The following is a 14,115-nucleotide window of genomic DNA, read 5'->3' as shown; positions in this document are numbered from 1 at the left end:
TGGCTTCTCCAGAAGTAAGTGTATTTAATTTTGCTGAGCTAGCTGGCATGATTTACTTTCTGGCAGTTAACAAAACAAACTACCTCTCCCTTTACTCCAGAGGAAATATATTGACTTATATTCTCATTCAGAGATGACATTGCAAGTTTCTCTCTATCTGAACTGATTGATACATGGAAGTCACACAAAAGTGGGTTATAAAGAGAAAAATTATTTTAGTAAGGTAAGCTTATCTATAAAGGCCTTTTTATTTTTTTTTAAGGACACTTTTCCCCTCCAGGCCACTCAAAATAGGAAAATCTGGGTAAGTACTGAAATTAAAGTGCCTTAGGAGATTTCACTAACTCAAGTCATGTGCTATTTATGAACTCTGAAGTATTAAAATATTTTGTTGACACTGAAAGCATTTCTACATTTGTAAATCCCTGATTTTTAAGGACTTTGATTCACTGGGAAAAAGTCTTGAAACATGAGCATTTCATATCAGCAAAGCTCTGTGTGTAAATACCAGACTTTCTTGTGCAGGGCAATTCCAAATTCTGCTTAGCTTTCATAATAGTCTCCTTCAGTCAGAGATTTTTGTAACATGCATCATGTGAGTGTAATTATTACTCTCCTAGAAATTCTTCTATTAACACTTTTAACACTTGTACTCCAAGGTAAAGAACATTTCCTCATCCAGGCTGTTACCCAGTGATACAATTGCAACTTCCATAAGATGACATTTCTCTGTATCACTCTATAAATCCAACAAATCTTTTAAACACATGACTCAACTTCATCGTGATTGTGCAAACTCAACTCCGTGGGGCAACATCTAGATGCAAAACACCTGCCAGGTAGAGAAGCCTCACAAACTCATCTTTCTGAGGTCACTATTCACATGGAAAGCACCATAGAGAAAACAAAACAAACAAAACAAACACATGCCAGAGCAAAAGCAGTTGGGCATCTTGAATTTTTGTGGACCCGCTGTGCATTGAAATGATTTAAAACCAAAGAAATTTGGAGTCTACTGATGTCTACCATTTCAACAATGTACTCTCATATGTCTACCCATAAGGACACAATGGATTCCCCATTCCAGCTCAGCAAAGAACTTATTCTGTGATCGAAACATAAAGCATCCACTTTTTTGCAGTCTCATTTTTCTCCCCATGATATAAGTCATGCCACATCAAAACAATTGCATTGATGATCCCTAAGACTGTGCTGTCATTCAAGTATCACTAAGCAAAATCTTTCGAACTGTTCCGTGCCCACTAAACTAAGACTAATTACTTCTTCACCAGCAGCCCATGGGCTCCGACAAGCAGAAAATAACATTGATCTTAATCAGATCAGACACCAGCTTCTCTCAAATCTATCTCAAAGTCTACTAGATTTTCATGCTTCATTATAAAATCAATTAATTGTTTGATTGCCTAGTCATTTTATATGTTACTTATAAAATGTATCATGTTGAGATTCAAGAGATTGCAGGCAGTCAGGGTATTTTGCACTAACCCCACACAGTATGTATATTGAACAGTTTCATTTTTTAAAAAACAATATATTGGACATAAACTAATGCCATGAATGCATTTCACCTGATCATCCAAAGTGGTATGATCAATTGTACCAGCCAGAGGGCATTTCCTGCCTGCCTAAAAGCCCTGCTTCCACAGCCTTTGACAAGGAGAGAAGTGCCATACATAAATCCATCCTCAGCATCACCAGTACGCTCATACTTCCCTGCAGAAGATGCCAGTACGCTCATACTTCCCTGCAGAAGAGCACAGCCTCCTTAGAACTGAAAGCTGAAACACCTTTAGTGTAGTGAAATATTTTAGAAACTGAAACTAAGCATGGAACACAATTATAACATGCTGGACTTGTGAAAAATTTAAGCCACAATGAGGCTTTTTGTTGCTTTGCAATAATTACTTCATTTTCCAAGCAACTTGAAAATTTGAGTGGATGTTTACAGAAAACTGGATCATTCACCAAAGCACAAGTTTCCAAATTATATATAGTTTATTTATAGTTTACTCTGTCAAGTTTTATAGTTTAACAGGGTTTTCATAAGTTGAGGTCACATGACAGGGAACATGACTTGTGGCAGATATGCCCCTGTGAATGCAACAAGCACACTGCAATGCTTGACTGCTGCTAGGGAACCTGCCTTCAAAGGACATGTTCCAGCAGCTCACATACAGCCTCTGATCCAATTCTCCAATGGGCTGACATGTTGGGCACATTGAGTAGATCCCTACTTACCACATGGGCTCCCAGAGTGGGAGGGCAGCAAAATTTCCATGATAAAAGTGTACTAAAAGCTGGAAAGCATTGGAAAATAGGATCCAAAGGAACACGTCTCACTCTGAAAACCAAGATTAGATATGCCAATTTGATAAGTCGTAATCTTCTGGAGGATGTAATCTATGACTCTTCTGGAATGAGGATCTACATAGTACAAATAAACACATGGCCTCACAAAATTATTGATAGTTTCTATTGACTTTATGACTTTAACTATGTGGTACTAGGAGATATTTTTATTGAAATATCAATTTCCAGTAATTTTCTGAGGCACAGAGGTCAAATACAGCTGGATTACTTATTCAGCAGTCTGCTCTCTTTGCCTGAAGGATACCCGTCTCTAAGAATTAGGTAAAATATTTCTTCTGGCAAATCTACTTACAACAGCACTTTCATAAACTTCTATAAGTCACGGTGATTGTAAGCAGTACTCATAAACTGAGAATTAAATTCTGTGTTTATGTCATCCATAAGAACATGGAACTTTGCTTCCAGGCTTCTGCCTTCACTATTTCAGAAACAAAGAGTGATTCAGGACTTGCTAAATAACCCTCCCATCCTGCGACCGCAAGGATAGTCACTGATTTCAAATTCAGAAAAGAGACCACTTTCATGACTGTTTCCCAGTGCGGAAGAGGAGAACAATAGCGAGAGATCATAACATCAGTGGCTTTCACATCTGTGACCAGACTTCTTTACTTAGTTTGTTAAAAATTAACATTACCATTTGGCCACTGCAAGGATGCTGCTAAGGAATAAGTGGTTTTAAGACTAAATCATGAAGAGGCTAGGTTGTTTTCAAGTTTCTGCTGTGTACAATTTGAAAGTCTTTTGCTTAGTGATAAGAGTTCACATCAAGTGCTACAGATACTGAGATTGTGCAACACCTTCCTGGAATAAGTACTGAATTTTCATAATTTGGTAGCAAAATTTTTCCCAGAGGATAGCACAAATCCACAGTTTTATGTTCTCACTGCTTGTGAGTGTACCTTCACCAGCTCCAGACACATTTCCAAGCACCCCAGCAGAAAAAAGATTTGGACTTACTGAAGTGAGGCCAGTCACTTACTTAGGAACTAGAGCATCTTCTGTGCATGGAGAGGTAGAGAGAGCTGGGGAAATTCAGCCTGGAGAAGGGAAGGTTCCAGGGATCTTGTCATGAAATCATAGAATCAAGTAGGTTGGAAAAGACCTTTAAGATCCTCAAGTCCAACTGTTACCCCAGGACTGCCAAGTCTAAATGTACAAGTTCTTTGCTGTATAGAAATATTCTTATTCTTTCCAGAATAAAGTTCTTTGCTGTATATAAATGTATCAATGTATATAAACACCCAAGGGCAGGGGGGTAAAGATAAGGGAGCCAGACTCTGCTGAGTAGTGCCCACGGACAGGACAAAAGGCAATGGATATATTATTAAAGCACATGAAATTCCATCTGAGCACAAGAATACACTTTTTGTTTTACTGCAAAGGGAGTAAAAAACAAGAACAGGCTGCTCAGAGAGGTTGTGGAGATAGTAAAAGCCAACTGGTCCTGAGCAACTGGCTCTAGCTACCCTGCTTGAGCAGGGGGGCTGGACTTGGACTTCTCAAGAGGTCCCTTCCAACTCAAACTCTAACATTAACACCATAATCTGCAGCAACAATACACACACAGAAAAAAAATCATTACTATGTTCTTGTACATATAACATCAATTTTTGCATTATCTGTGTTTTTTATTGGGCTACAAGTAACTGCAAATAGTTCCTATTGATTTGCCTCTAGTTGGTGGGTAACATGAGGAAATGAGGTCAAAGACAGCTTCAGCAATGGAACAAACTCATCATCTGCAGCATTAGTGGTCCCCTAAAGTGTTTGCAACCAAAGTCATACAAAGGGCAAATCCTCTTTCCAGCAACTCATTGTGCTAAAAGAGATAAATAATCCTTGCATTGCCTATGATTGCTTTTGGTTCAGTTCTTTGCTTAGGAGTACAAGGACCTACATAAAATAAACCTGTGAGAAAGTGTAAACTATGATAAACTGAAGGATGCATGACAGCAATTTTTACACACACACACCCCCCACCCCCCCGAAGAATGCAAATACATTCCTGCACCACTGAGTAACTAAATCAACAATTGTGCTTCTACAGGTGACAAAATTCTCTTTTTTCAAACACTAACATGCACATATAGCTACTCCTTGAGAAACTTACTGTACTTTCATTCCAGAGCACTGTTCTGTGTCTCATGCAGTGTCCTGAATTCCCTGATCCATCTCAGGTTGGAAAGACAAATGTCACCCTTCCTTCAGCTTCCACTAGGGAGAGAAATCTCCACAGACAACTCAGAAAACAGATCCTTACCTCCCTACTTGGATTTTATCATCTATGGACTCTTCTCACCTTTCTGGCCAGAATTACTCTTACAATGGTAAGAAATCAGCACTGCAAAGGGTTAGCAGGTAACACTCTTTGTCTTTTATATATAGCCTTCCTTAAATGTACAACTTTAATTTCAGTTACTTGAACTCAACAGCTTTCAAAAGTTCGCAAATTATTTTATTAGCTATGAAGAATACAGAGCTACTTCCATTTCTTTCAATACTGTGGTAAAAAAAAAAGATTTTGCTGATTCTTTAGAGGAAAACAGACATGTACTACTGAAAAACTGTATAGTAGCAGAATCTGGCTCCAATTAAAAGGAACTTAGTGAGTTTACCAGCTTAACAAAAGTGGAAATTTCAAAGCAGAAAGTACTCAGTAGGGTCCTGAGTATGGAAGAAGAGTTGTGTGCAGCATGGTGAACTTATTCTTCAATGTTTTTCTATTGCCTGAAGACAGGAAATCCATTTGTCAGGATTGTGTGTTCTTCAGTGAGAAGCAGATAATGTTCACCACTTAAAGGAGACTCTGCTTTTCACACTCAGCACCAAAGGAAATGATACAGTATCATCTCATATCTGGGAATGCTGCAATCGGTAAAAGAGAGGGAGAAAATTATATCTGAGAAGAGATAGCAGTACCCAACTAAGTGCTGTGTCTTTCTCTCACTTTCAGGCATGCACCAAGGCCGCAAGCTTTCTTGCAAGGATCTGTGCAGGACACGACACTCAGCCTGTGAGCTCTCAAATATCTCCCACTTGGCTGTTAGTGTAGACAGTTTCTCCAGCTCCAACTGCCACCCCAAGAAGGGATCTCATGCCATGTCTGAGCAACTGGTATTTGATGCCTGAGGAGAAAGAAGAATCTCGACAGGGAGACTGAAATCAAAATGAGACAAGGATGACTTGCATGACTTCTAACGAACTCAGGACACCACCTGCATAAGCAAAAGCTCCCTAATTGCTCATTGAAACAGGTCAAGAGATTGATAAAGAGGTGAGAAAGCTGTTTGCAGGCAAACTGCCTGACAAACAGTCTAACAGGGCTGGACAAATACCCCTGCTTTACCTTTGGGACTGCATCCAGTCTGGTGTACATCTGATATTCAACCCCACCCTAACAACACAGTCAGCTCCTCTAAGCCCATGTTGCAACCTGCTTTCCTTCCCTTCTTCCTGCCACTGTCTGAATCAGTGGGAACAAAAGGGCACATTGTCTGAACGGGTGAGTGGTTTCACCACAGACTTCCAGAAAAGCTAAACACTAAAAGAGGAAACAGACAGATACATTATCCTGTCTCAATTTCAGTCCTCTGCAGAAGTGCCCTGATTATTTAACACATATAGGGCTTGGAGGAGCCTCTGTCACTAACGGGTAGCAGTATATCCATGATTTTAATGCTTATAATAAAATACCATAATATGTCAATCCATGTGCCATGCAGTAAGACACTTCTAAATAGGTTAGAATTCCACAAGAATTTGTAGGTTAGAGATTATCTTAGTTATCAAAACAGTAAAAAACAAAACTAAGCAAAAAATAACTACCATGGAGAAAAGAACCACTTAGGTACTTAATGCTCTTGGAAAAATCTGTTTTTGCTAAGAAACATACACAGATAAAGATGATGTTGCAAAAGCCTCAGGATTACAGCAAATATTTTGGATAAGAGATCAAAATAGCTGTAGTTCAAGAAATTTATGTTTTCCTATTATTTTATGAGAATAGATGGAATGGTCCAAACTATGTAGGAGTAAATCAGATGTTTTACATCGATGTCCCAGTATTTTTCCTTCCCACAGTAGACAATGACAAAACCACCAATGTCTACAACATTGCAGAACTCGTTCTTTTCACATGGTGCACTTTTAACTTTCATTTTTCCTGTTACCAAAGGATTTTCAAACACAACTTGCACCCAAGCCCAGACAGTTTTCTGGTGAAGTGCCAATTGTACTTGTCTAACCCTGTAAGTAGTGCAATAGTAACACTCCATTACATGCACCGGAACACAAAGATCAAGCTGCTGTGTGAATACCACTGCAGTTTTTCACTAACACTTTCTGTGCTAAAAATTTAAGAGCAAAGTATATGCATCCGCTTTACAGTCCTCACAGTATTTGCTGGATGTGTGAAGTCAGTTATACGGCAGCATCTGTCAGAAACAGGAGGCTCGCTTCTGATTTTCACTCCTTAAAAGCACACAGTTTATGCAAAAAAGGAGAGGAACAAATAACTAAAGGACATTGGCCATTTGAAAGTCTTACTGTTTTTCAGAGTCTGCTATGCTATCTGCATCTCCTGAAAAGAAAACTGGGAGGAGGAGGGTGGGCAGAAATAAACATTTTCACAGTATCATGATTGATGGAGGACCAAGCATTCAAAACCAGAAACCTCTTGGTAACAACTCACCAGACAGGAATCTTGATAATTTCAGACTTATGCAAAGGAAACAGGTGGAACATATTCTGACTTTGGTGAGGCAATAAAAGTACTGATACTGACCTGGCAAAGATCATCTGTGGAGAGCTGGAGGCATTTCACATCACTTTCAGTTATGCTGAGGAGAAAGCATGACAAATCCAGGAATCCCAACAAGGCAAGCTCTGGTCTTCATAGGAATTGAAGCTCAAATCACTGAAGTTGATGAATACTTTTGCACTGACAGAAAACAGCTATTGAATTGGTTTCATGTAAGATCATTTTACCCAAAAGTTACTTCCTCCAGAAAAGTCACTTTGATCCGTGTCATCTCCGTCACTTTGGGAACGGTACCATTATGAGCAAATATCTCTGGCTGTTTGCTGGTGATGGACTCATGTTTTCTACCCAAATGTATCCAAGGCATTTAATAACAGCACCCAATATCTCCCCAAAGCTAAAATGAGCATGTTACCAGAAAATATAGTGTTTCTTCCATTTTGCCTCTACAGAAGAAGTGTAAAGAGAGTGTTTCAATCTGCGCTTTCATAATTGTATTTTTCATGATTACCTCTACATCTGGTTATCAGAGTAGGAACATAGAGGACAGCTTCTGGTGGAAATGGCATTTTTACCAAGCATCTTCCCATGCACCATGCTGACAAGGCTATTTTAGTCTCTCTGGCACCTAAGAAAAAGGGAAAGGGCAGACATCCCTCTATTCTCTGGAGCTGAGAGAGGAGTGTCTGAAGCTAAAGGCAACCCCTGTTGCTCTCCCTGCAGAGCTTTCCCCATTCTAGACTGATACTTATTCTAATCACGCCTGGTATTTGTTAATTTTTGTTTAGCTTTGGAGTTTACACCTGTCTAACGTCAAACGAATGCTAGCTCCCTTTCCATTCTGCTTTAAGTCACTAAACAAAAGACATGGCCTTAATACATCTAAAACCTCTGGGCCTCAACAACTGCAGACAAGCAGAAGACAGAGATAAAGCACTATAATATTTATGGCTAGATTTAGAAATGGCATCCAAGTCCATGCACTTAGCTTTGTGTTTCTTCCCCTTCTATGGGCAAATCAGGAACACAGCTGCCTACCACGCAGGGTTACCTGTAGTTTTGCACCCAGAGCTTCAAGCAACTGGAAGAAAGTACCCTGAAAGATATACCCACGGGTCTGAACACCGTATTGACCCAAAAGACAATGCAAAGAAAGAGGTCTTCTACAGTAATAACCTGGAAAATTTAGAAAACAACCAATAAACCAACCAAAAAAAAACCCAACCCAAAACCAAAAAATCCCACACATTTTTCAAACCCTATTCCTAATCCATGTTAGTTTCCTTGAAATTGATTGTGATACAGAAAGATTCATTTTGTTGAATCACAGAGGATGGCATTGGAGATGATTTTTTTGGGGAAACTCACATAGCAAAAGGTTGAAGTGAAGGATTTCTCCCCTTTCAGCCTTTCAGTGCATATGTATTAACGGGGAGTGTGCCCTCCTTGCCCAGGTGCTTCGCCTGCTCAGGACTCCTGGGGGCTTCCTAGCAAGACAATCTGATACTCATTCATGAGATGAAGCAGCCTAATGTTTTTAAGAAGGCTTCTCTTTGAAAGCTTTTGATATTTGCTTTTTAAGTAACATATTTGTGAAATGTTATCCAGGCTGAAACTGATGCAGATGGAATCAGGCAGACAAGCACATGTTACATTCCATTACAAGGCTTAACATTTCACTAATTGCATTGGCCTACTTCTGTGAATCACAGATTATTCTCAGACTCATAAAGCACATCTGATTGCTTTACGTAGTTGCTCCTGCAATGTGATACAATTGCAAGGGCCCACAAGGGGACAAACCTTGTGATTTAACTATTCAAACATGAACAGGCAACACTTCGATCACATGCATGAAATGAGGAACAAATCTCACTTGTACACAGATTATTAACTCTTACTTCACTTTGGTAGACCGATAACAAAACATTAATTGAAATAAGAAAAGCAGCTGACTGGCCTTGACTTGGCTATGTGGTTTTTAATGTTTCATGAAGGAATTTCTGCAAGATGTAAGGGAAAACAAAGACCACAAAAGAGCATGGGTTAGCTGTCAGCTGACACACCAAGGACCTCTACTCTGTGTCTACGGTGAACTGCATCTTCTGAATAGATGGATTCTCTGGCAATTCATCAAGAATTTGTGCTTAAATATCCTGTATGCATGTAACTCCTTATGTCATTGCTCCTCTGCAAAGGCAGAGAAGCTTTAGGATAATACATTTTATAGGGTAACAAAGTTTTCATTACCTTGGCCAGTTTCTCGTAAGTAAGAGGGCTAAGATAAAGAAAGTAAACAGTCTGCTAGCTAACTCAGGACCAAGCATTACTTGCATGAAATGCTGAAGCAATGGCACTGGAAAAAGTAATTCCAAGTGCTTCATCTAAGTGAGCCATTATGGCCTTGTCCAGATTCTCAAATGCAAAACCAGCAGCTAAGACAAGAGCCTGCTGAAGTTAGCACAAGTCCTTAGCGAGCTTCAACAAGTTTTGCATCAGGGTCTTTCATACACAACCACTAGCACCCATGAACTTCCCTACTTCTTATGAATAAAGCCAAGAGACCACTTCTGAACATGAAGAACTGTGTCTAACAGTCTGCTTTTCACTGCTTATGCTCCCCAAGTAGCAAATTGAAGATGAATCTTTCAACTGATGCTTTCCACTCTTCTATGCACAAAAGCTCCCTGCTGCCAGGAGCAGAAGCAAAAGAAGTTATTATCTAAATTCAAAACCCCAAAACTGCAGGCTTCTCTGTAGTTGATTACTTCTCTAAGCTTCTCTGCTTCAAAATCAAATCTCATTATTGCTTATTTAATAATCTCATTGGTCATTAAACGTTGCCTTTTACTAGAGCTATAGTAACACTGGAAGGACCTGTGACTAAGAATGGATAATTTCTTTCAAATGTATTTGTGACCCTTCTGAATACAGAATATAGTAAACAAAGCAAACTGCAAATGTTAGAACACGGTTATATTCCCACAGATGGTGTTATTAAAGCACACTCACTTTTTTATGGTTAGATTTCAAATTCGAGAAAAGCACCAAGAGCACTGACTCACAATAAAAATTTTTAACATGTCAACTTAAAAAAAAAAAAAAAAAAGCCTTTCAATACCTCCCAGCATTTCTTTGAGCAAAACTGTTTGTAAACTTAAGTTGCAATTGCCAAACATTAGGGCTGTCTGAAGCTGGTTTCTTTGTCTGAATTTACTGCTTTCCAAAAGAGAAGGCAAACTGCTGAGATTTATTACATAGAATCATAGAATGGTTTGGGTTGGAAAGTACCTTAGGATCTTCTAATTCCAACCCCTCTGCCATGTGCAGAGATGCTTCACCTCAGACCATGTCACCCAAGGCTCTGTCCAACCTGGCCTTGAACACTGCCAGGGATGGAGCATTCACCACCTCTTTTATAAACGTAAAAGATCAAGCACCTTTGCTGCATTTGCAGGTTTCTAAATACAGGCCTAATATCCCTCATTTTAAGGGGCTTAAAAATTATGACAGCTGTTATTCACTTCCTATATCTTATACTAAATATTTATTTTGTCAAATCTGTAATAGCACTGTAATATTGTAATAAAAATAAAAAATAAAAAAACAGAAGTCAGGGATAGGGTGAGAAAATTACTAAGGAAGTGAACATGACAGCTGTACCTAAATTTATGTGAAACTTTCGGCTTGAGTAGGTTTATTCTCCAGGACACACAAGTAGAAGCACTAATGACAGGTTACCAGCCTCGATAAGATGGTGATGTGCAGTGCGGAAGTTGGTTCACTGTAAAAGCCTGGTTGGGATTTCCCTCCCAGTAGGGGAAAGCCTGCAGGACAGTCATGTACTTACTCCCATTTCAGCTCAGGTGGAGCTGGACCCCAGTCTTCCCAAAGCAAGCCATCAGGAAACACTTCCGCTACAGATGTTTCTACTGGCACACACAGTAAGCAAGCTCGCTCACCTAAGGGGCTTATAACAAAGCAAGTTCAAAAGCATGAGATGCTGTGTCTCATTTCAAAACTTCTGCTTAACTATTAACTGGAGTGCAGGGTTAGTGCAGGAGCTGGGAAAGAAGAGGCGGGGAAGGGCTGGCTGTGAGTCAACAGCCAGAATGATCCCACAATGCTTAGGGAATCACAGGGCAAGAGATCTGCCCTGTACCGTACTGATCCCGTAATAGCCTGTGAACGCTCTGAAAGGGACATCTGCTGAACTAAATCTTGGATTTAATTTTAATCCATGCGACTTCCTCTGCATTTATCCAGGGCTTTCAAACTAAGAGAGCCTCCATTCTGACCAAGATAGAAAACGTGCCATTTAGTTAATGTCTTTGTGTCCCTGTATACAATGCACAGAAAACATCCTTTCACTGACCTGGTGAGTCCACGCAACCTCTAGACACACCATGCAACAGAGCTGTCCATGGGCTTGGGCAGCTGCAAGAAAAGTAGATGTTGATCCATGACCAAGAGGCAAACTGTCAAAATGCAAACTGAGTTGCGGGTGTTTAACCGAAGATCCTCCCATGAAGATGACTCTGCTGCCGTCCAAGGGGAAGACCTGTGACCTGAATGGATTTCTCCCCACCCAGGTTTCATAGAAGCTTTATTTAATGCATTATGATGTTGACTGGTTTGTTCTCACAGCCCTAAAGCTTCCAGAAGTTTTACTAAGGTGTCTTCTGCTTCTCTCCAAGAGCTTCATACAACAAACATACACAGCCCCAGCTTGTCTGCAGTTCAGCCAATTTTTCATGCCATCAACAGCTGTTGCAGGCTGAAAGGGCAACAGAAATTGAGAGATTAACCATCAACGAGTGAGCTAAGGTTAAATCAGTTCAGCGCATTACTAACTTCATTATTTTAAACTTGCAGGCATGAATCACTCCCCATTTTGGGAAGTGCAGGATTTTATTGTGTACGTGCGCATTGAGCGGAAACGGGCAGAAAGGAAGAATTACTTTTTCTTTAGGAGAAGAAACCTACCTCCTGATCTTGTAAAGAGCTATGCTCTTGGGTAATAGGTGCTATGAGCACAGCCTCCCTAAATCCCACTGTTTGTATGACTATACTCGCTGCCAGACCCTCAGGTGCTCAGAGCAGTGGCAAGGGGAGGGAATAGCACCTGCCCACAATACATGGCCTGAGCATGGCTTCCACTGGGCAGGGACTAACACATTCAAAATAGGAAGTTAAAAATTTATTCCCAAGGCAGTCCTGCCATAGGTTGAAATGCCCTTTTGCTCTTTTGCCTGATTCACATTAAAGGTTTCCTACAGGCAAAGGGAAAAGGGGCTTTTTGCTGCCTTGCCAGACATTTGAGGTGTAATTGTAGCACAAAGAAATGCTTGTGCTTCATACGTGCTTCATACTAGAAAGGGAGCTCTTGGAGTGAAGGTACAAGTTTCAATTCATTAGCCACCTCACATCAAAAGTAAAAGCTAGATTACCAATGTTCTTACTGATGCTTTACTGTGCATGGTGACCTTGCCAAGGTAGGAGTAAACTGCTGTCTGTTCTAGAAGCTTGAGAACCGGATCCCACAGTATATTCCACATTCTACTCCAACTTAAAATAAATTAAACTTCTTAGTGGCTCAAAATCTTGGTATTTGTAAAATAAGTTTGTTTCATATTCCATTTACTTGTCTCCAAGAGCAAAGTTTTTGAGAATCATAAATATTGCTTCAGTTTTCTGCTAATGAAATCAGAAAAAATTCTCAAGTTTGTATGCACCTGAAGGAACTGTCATACCCCATAGAGGATGCTTTCTGTACAGTCAACAATTAAAAACTGGTGAAATATAATTTTAGTTAAACACTTGAAACTTCCCTTTTTGGATATACTCAAAAACTGCCACTGCAATGACATACTGAAGAAAAGGAATGTTAAAGCATAATTCTGCAGCCAAGGCAAGTCCAAATGCAAGGAAGTGCCACTGTTAAGGTAAACCCCAGTAATCTGGCTCACAACTCAGATTACACCAGTCCCAATTAGAAGACGCTTCAGAGATTTTTGTAAACTTTATCTTAGCTGTAGAGGTTGCTGGTTGAAAACTCAGCTATTGACATCAGGGTAAAACATGAACTGCATGGAAATGAGTTGACCTGCAGCAAGTGATTAATGGTGTGAGCTACAGGGATCTGGCACCTCCTCATTCCAGGGAAGACTCCTTTGGGTAAAGCTGCTCTCTGCACTCCCAAAGAATGCCTGCAACTGTTTATTTATACAAAGTGAATGAGGCCACAAAGCACATTTTTGGGGTACACATCTGACCTATCTCACCAGAAAGCTTTGCTCCAATACTGCCGTGTTCTGGTTGCGCATAGAGGAGGAAGCAAATCACAGCAACATTGAATGGACTTTCTTAAAGTCGAAGTACAAACGAATTTTAAAAAGAAAAAGCACAACGTCTATGATAGATAGGAATCGCTAACATCACAGAGTTCTAACTAATAATGTGCATTACTCATGGACAGAGTTTGCTTAAATCCTCTTTCCTTTCCTTTACTGATAACAGAAAAAAAAAAAAAAACACCGTAAATCATTTTGTTCTGTATGACAAAGACTTGGAAGTGATATTTTCTTTTTTTGGTTGTTTTCATTTCTGATTCCTCTGTTTTAATGAGGTTGCAGTTATTTAAGGCATTGCTCTATAATTAAATCAGATACTGTAAGGTTTCACATTAGTTAGAAATAGTCTCACACTACAGACATTTCTTGGCTTGCTCCACCCTTTTTACATTTGAAAACATCCCCAAAACACCCATCATCTGAATCAGCTCCTCAGTATCTCTTTTTTTATTATTATTATCTTCTTTTTAAAACATTTTTTTAAAAAGTATTTCTTTCCCTTAAACAGAAGCTGAAAAACACTAGTACCGAATTTGCCGTACTTAGTCCAAAAAGTCACAAAGCTTGCTGTTATCTGAGGGAATGATGCATTTGCTTTGTGTGTGTGTGTCT

General features: G+C 39.7%; 2 protein-coding genes across 5 annotated transcripts in view; both read right to left on the bottom strand.

Moving 5' to 3' along the window:
• LOC130603889 (melanopsin-like) overlaps positions 1-14,115 on the bottom strand; it is a 67,735-nt gene that overhangs the window by 48,346 nt on the left and 5,274 nt on the right. For 2 of the 4 annotated variants that reach the window (XM_057417994.1, XM_057417998.1), the window contains exons 2-3: positions 7,175-7,330; positions 3,349-3,428 (exon numbers count right to left, since the gene is read on the bottom strand). The gene's annotated coding sequence lies outside the window, so the exon portion shown is untranslated. Of the gene's footprint in view, positions 1-3,348; positions 3,545-7,174; positions 7,331-14,115 lie in introns of those variants that run through there. The other 2 variants (XM_057417995.1, XM_057417996.1) reach the window with 2 other exon arrangements.
• The window catches only part of GRID2 (glutamate ionotropic receptor delta type subunit 2), a 914,338-nt gene continuing 900,507 nt past the window's right edge, over positions 285-14,115 (bottom strand). The window contains exon 17 of the mRNA XM_057417981.1: positions 285-300. The gene's annotated coding sequence lies outside the window, so the exon portion shown is untranslated. The remainder of the gene's footprint in view (positions 301-14,115) is intronic.

Source organism: Pezoporus wallicus, unplaced genomic scaffold (genome assembly GCF_028554395.1).
Source record: "Pezoporus wallicus isolate ANWC-B61680 ecotype Strahan unplaced genomic scaffold, APGP_CSIRO_Pwel_v1 contig_6999, whole genome shotgun sequence".
Classification (NCBI taxonomy): domain Eukaryota; kingdom Metazoa; phylum Chordata; class Aves; order Psittaciformes; family Psittacidae; genus Pezoporus; species Pezoporus wallicus.
This window is presented reverse-complemented; position numbering and strand designations above follow the sequence as displayed.